This window comes from Apus apus, chromosome 4 (assembly GCF_020740795.1).
Source record: "Apus apus isolate bApuApu2 chromosome 4, bApuApu2.pri.cur, whole genome shotgun sequence".
Lineage (NCBI taxonomy): Eukaryota > Metazoa > Chordata > Aves > Apodiformes > Apodidae > Apus > Apus apus.
The window spans coordinates 46,507,925-46,513,999 of NC_067285.1; positions in this window are offsets into that span (position 1 = coordinate 46,507,925).

The window sequence follows — 6,075 nt, forward strand, 5'->3', positions numbered from 1 at the left end:
CTTACTGTGAGGGCATCTGATCTACAAAGAGAAATGCAAAGCAAGACATGTTCCTTTTTCCATCTTTCCCCTCCTGTATATGTATACAACTACAACCTGGCCCAAACGTTTTATTTATTTAACAAAATATTTTTGAAGGAACCCATTAAAAAAAAAATGTCTGATTTATACATCTTTAATTTCTCTATATGCTTCTGCAGTGCACTGTTAAAATATAGCTCAGTAGATAATACTTTTAAGACTTCCAAATGTCCTAATAACATAAAAAATGCTGCTATATTTTTTCAAAATAGTTACATAGTAACATGTTTCAATACACATTTTCTCAAAGAAGAATCAAATGTATTTCTCTTGTCACTTACTATTATTTACATTTGGTCTTTGTCCATTTCCAAATGCTGGACTAATTGACCATGTAAAGAATTTCATATATTTCCAAAAGTCTGGTTTACATCTGCTATTTTAAATTGGCTCAGAGATAGATTTCTTAAAAGATTTCACCCTTGTATAGAACTTAAGAAGTTTATTGTAGATTAACTTTAAAAAAAAAAAGAGCAGGATTTTGACACTTCTTATTTTCAGTCACAATTCTCTATCCAGATTACAAAGAGAGATACTCATATGCCCCTTCTTCTAGGTGTTGCATACTCTCAACTCCCCACTGAAATAGGTGTTAGGTCAACATGAATATCTTGAATTTGCCAGATAATACAAGTAAAATTTCAAATACTATTGTTTGTTTGGGTGTTTTTGAGAAAGAAATACCGAAATCTGCAATCTCGTGATTAGTAATAACTTTGGATAAGAATATCATTATTGTTTCAAAGCAACACATATTCTTATACTTAATTAAGGGAAAGCTAAAAACCCCATCTTATACTTATTTGCCTTAAGGAGGCAGGGATTTGGAACTTGGAGGAACTCAATGCTGTTTTACCAAGAAGAGATTTAAGAAATGTTAATTTTCATAAGAGTAGTGAAAGATCTTTTGGAAGTTATCAGCACATCTTCATAACATAGTCTTTATATGTTTTCTTTGGGGTTTGTATTGGAAACACTGGGACTAATTTTTAAATATGGTTTGTTTTACTTGCAATTTCATTTAGTTAAAAAGTTTAGCTGTTAAGACCGAGTATAGTGTTTAGTGTTTATAAACCATGTCTTGTTGGCTGTATTATTTAATAATTCCATCAAAATCAGTGAGTCTTCTCATGTGAGTGAATAGATTTTTTGCATTACGGACACAAGCATTTGTTTGCCTATATTGTTGCAATTTAAGAAAATATAAATCTCAGTAGTTCCTAGCTTGCTTTTACAAATATATACAGAGCTGAAGCAACCATTTCACATTGATAAAGCAATGCACAAGATGTGCCTCCTTTCAACATTTTACTTGAAATTTTAATAAAATGCAGCTACATAGGTTTTAAACAAGGTGAGGATTCCATCTAGAATTGAGAGGAAGTTCTGTACAAGATGGGACCAGAGTTGACTTTGCACTGTTGGGCTGTGACTTGTAGTTAGAACAACACCGGCATTGTGCAGACCTGTGGCAGACATTGGCACTTAGATCGCCGTCATCACCACAGAATGTAGAAAATGTCTGTCAGGAGCTGTGGGAAGGGAAGGAAGAAGGGCAAAGGATAAAGAAAGGGGGCAAAGAAGGCGAGTAACTATTGGCAAAACAAACTGCTTTCTTTTAACCTTCATTGATGGCTTATCATCCCTTATTCATTCTTGACTTCTGACCCATTCTTAGATCTTCTGATCCCTCTTGTCCCATCATTATAATTTCCCCATTTCTATTTTTTAAATAATCTAATGGTGATGTGGAATTACACATTCCAGTTTTCTATTTTCATATTTAGTCAACTTGTCTGGGAGAATTATTTATCAACTAACAAGCAAAAATGAAAATTAAACCCATTGTATTATGAAAAGTCACAGATTTTTTCTATGAATATAGCTATTAAAATAACATTATATATATATATATATAGTGGCTTGTCATGTTTTTATATTGATGTGCTTAGCACACAATTTATTTTTTTAAATAAACATTACGTTACAGTACACACTACTTATTATATTTCAGACTTCTAAAATATAGTTATTTTACCCAATACATTCTAATGGTGTGTAAATCCTGCTAGACCAAGTGCCTAGGTTACATTAACTAACAGTACTGTTATATTTATTAATCATAAAATCTCAAAACCTCTCATTTTAAAAAATTATTATTATTATCCTCTTTTGGAAACAGGTGTCAAAAGTTTTGCTATTGGTTTCAGCAGAACCTGCATTTGGCCCTTAGAATGCAAAATAATAACTTCTGCTCAGAGCTGTAAGAGATGGACTTGCACTAAATCCACCTTATTTTCTGTATACATAGGCTTTTCTTCCTGAAGCTCCTTTCTGAATTTCCTGGAATAAGTAAAAAGTAGCACAATAACTTCTTTATCTAGGATTTAACTACAAGCTATCTTCCAGAATAACATTGTTCATGTTTCTTTACTGCCTTCTGCCAGTACTTCTGGTACTTCTGAAGCTGTGGTTGCACATTTGCTGCAAAATAACCCAAACTGAGTTAAAAGATCAGCCAGATCTTTTCCCTGATCTGGTTTGTTCCATAGCCACACAGAAAACACAGTGAACAGGCATGAGTAGAAATAAGGGGCAGATCTGGAAGCTGTTTATCTTAGTATGCTATAAACTCTAACAAGAAAGCATTAAGATGTAGATATTGAAAAAGTCAGTATTCATAGAAGCCACAGTTAATTGGTAACACTGTCATTGCTCTGGAAAACATGTAAGTAAATGGGAGACTCAGAAAAGAAGATAAACATTCTATTGAGGGATACATTTCTAAATATGCTGTGCAAATAACATGCTGATGCATGATACTCCATCTAATTATCTATGGAGGTATCCAGGAAAACATTAAATAATATTGAAAACAAATTTAAAATTAAAAAGTACTGAGTATATGAAGTAATACATAAAGATGAGTTTTCTGGAATGCAAAGACTTTATACATATGAGGTTTTCAGTATCTAAAGCTACCATATATTGTAATACTCTGTATAGTATCATTATCTAGTCACCTTTATTGCTATTTAGTACAAACAAAACAGTCTGAGACAAAGTAAGGTACTATAATCACATAAAATATGCACAAGTACTGTTTATAAACATAAAAACATATGGGATTTTTTTGCAAGCATGATAAGACACAATTTCTGACTGGAAAATAAAACTGGCAGTATAATTTCAAGATCTTAAGTGAGAAACAATGGGAAAGCAGGAAAGGGATACATATTTTCTAATCTTGGTGCTTATGTAGTTAAGGCTGGAAGCCAATGAACACTGAGGTGTATGGAAGTATGTTTCTTTGTTATTCAAAACATAACATATTCACACTTCCTTAACACTTTGATTTATAATAATAAAGCCAGCAGATGTCATGTCATCAAGATGAAGGGAGTGGGTCAAATTCAGCTCAGTGATAGAACAGATAATATAATTGAAGTTCATATAGTCACTAGAGACTTGCTCCTGCCTGCCTAAGGGAACAGTGTTAGAATGAGAGAAGGGGCCAATTTGGGGGCAGTGTTAAAATGAGGAGGAGTAAATGCAGGGCTAGAGGCAATACAACGTAAAGCTGTACTCCATCCCCTCTTCACATTCTATTTTTTGAGGCATGTGCAAAGATGTTTCAGTTAAAAAGCCAATTGTATTATAACACTTCCTCTGAACATGGTGGGAAACCAGAAATGCTTGATCTGCAAGTGAATTAGGACTTGAGGTTTCAGGGGTCTGTTTTGACTATTTTTTTTACTAATTTAGAAGGAGGATTGTCAATTAATTGCCATGACTGACTGAATCTGGCAAAAGAAATAATGTGTTAATCTCTGTTAAAATATGGATGTCACTGTTGGCAAGCTATGTGAGTGACTATATCATGCAAGGACGCATCCCTGAAATCACATATGCCTGACATCTAAATGTTGGTTGTGAGAGATACCAAAACAAGTCATGATAGGTCCAGAAAAAAACCCCAATATACAGAGTAGTGAAAATGAGTTAGGGTCATACTGTGCCACCTTTGTTAACATTTAATACTACTGTATTGTCTGTTCTGTGTGAATAGCCCCAGTGACTTCAGGGGAACTGTGAATAGCACTTAAGCTCTTGTGAGCTGGGATGGTGCAGTATGACCATCTGTGTCTTTGTGAGAATTAAAATGCCCAGATTGTCTGAGAACCGTGGGGCAAATTCTCAGTTCCAAGTTCCACTGTGTTTTGTTTACTTTAGAGTATATGGATAAGTGTCTAGTAAGTTTCTGCAATGGGTAAAAGAAAAAACGTAGAATGGCTTGTTCTTTCTCCCAGCCAAATAAAAAGGCTAAATCTTACCTTTTGCTGTAGAAATGAACACAACAAATCTATAGACTAGACTAGACTATTTCTGTCAGAAGGGACCTACAATGATCAACTGGTCCAACTCTCTGACCACTAGGGGGCTGACCAGAAGTTCAAACACGTTGTTAAGTCCAAATTATTAAGACAAAAATTGTCCAAATGCCTCTTAAACACTGCCAGGCTTGGGGCACTGTCCACCTCTCCAGGAATCCTGTTAGACCACCCTCTTAGTAAAGAAATGCTTCCTAATGTCCAGTCTAGATGGCTGTAAATAGGATGTCCTGAATTAAGACTGTATTCTATGTTTTTGATAGTTTGTGACATTTCTGGAACAAAACATGTTAATGAGAGGAACTTTTAAAACTGGCAATAATTTTCACTCCCAGCAATTTAACAAATTCAATGCAAGTTCTTAAAATGCTCTCATGACCCATGCACGTGTTTCAGCAAAACAAAGTTTGGTTAAAAAAGCATCTCTAGTTCTAATCCATTACTGCAGCTCTTCTGGCAATGTTGCTTGAAGAAGCCAGAACAGTGTTTTGCTTGAAACATTTGAGAAACTAAATGAGTTTACTCCATAAAGGGGAATAAGAACTATTTTTATACTTTTTTAAACACTTGTGTCCAAGTTGCTTGTTCTTGCTAACAAAGTAGAATGAAATACAATGCTATGCAAAAGCAAATAACTGATCTTTTTCAAAATTCCTTTCAATAGGAACCCCCAGGTTAGTAAGGAGGCTCTGATCAGTTGGCAAGAGGCAGCAGGTCTCATGCTGTGAGCAACATGCACATCAGGTCTTCATGTGCATTACAAAAGACATGAACAATGCTGGGCAATGAAATTTTACCTAGATTAAGTGTGAAATCATAGCACCTGTCTGTCAAATTATCCAGTGTGTGATGGTGTGTTTATGAAGGCTTTTTAAGGACAAGCAGCACTATCCTAATAAAAAAAACTCTGCTGCTACTATCTTACTTCTAGGAGATTGTTAAATTTGAACTGCTACTGTGAGTTTGCAAAGATTGGCTGTAATGTTTATGTAATGTGCTCATGAAGTCAGATTTGCCATCTTACAGGGACACATCCTAAGGCAGAGGTGGAAAAGCGTGCACTGCCACAACTACAGGGTGTTGTGGATACTGTCACCTATTCAAAGCAGACCCCACAGTTGAGATTACCAACTTTTAAAGATATTTTTAGAGGCAGATCAAGGTAGTTCACTGAAGCATGGAGAAGAAGGACATGAAATAGAGAGCGTGATGTTAGTCCATGCTGTTTTCTATTAAACTGTTTTGAGGTAAGAGATAAAGTTCTCTTGTTTAATCTATTTGGTCCATTTGGTGCTTTTAATTTACAAAATTTTTAAGCATCTAATTGGGCCTAATTTGAAGTTTATGATGTGAAAAGGTGATAAATTAAGCAGCTTGGGCAGTCATTTCTACTGACACAAAATACGTGAGCAGTTTTTTTGCTAAGTGGAGTAGACTAGGCTTGAATATATGTCATTATAACACAAGTCCCAAATGGATGTGTAATTCTACCATTATTTTTGTTTCATAAATATTTTAGAATGCTATAGAGAGTTAAACAAAGGAGCAGAGAATGCCTGCATATTCCATTGGGTGACAACTATTTGAGGTTTGAAGTACATAC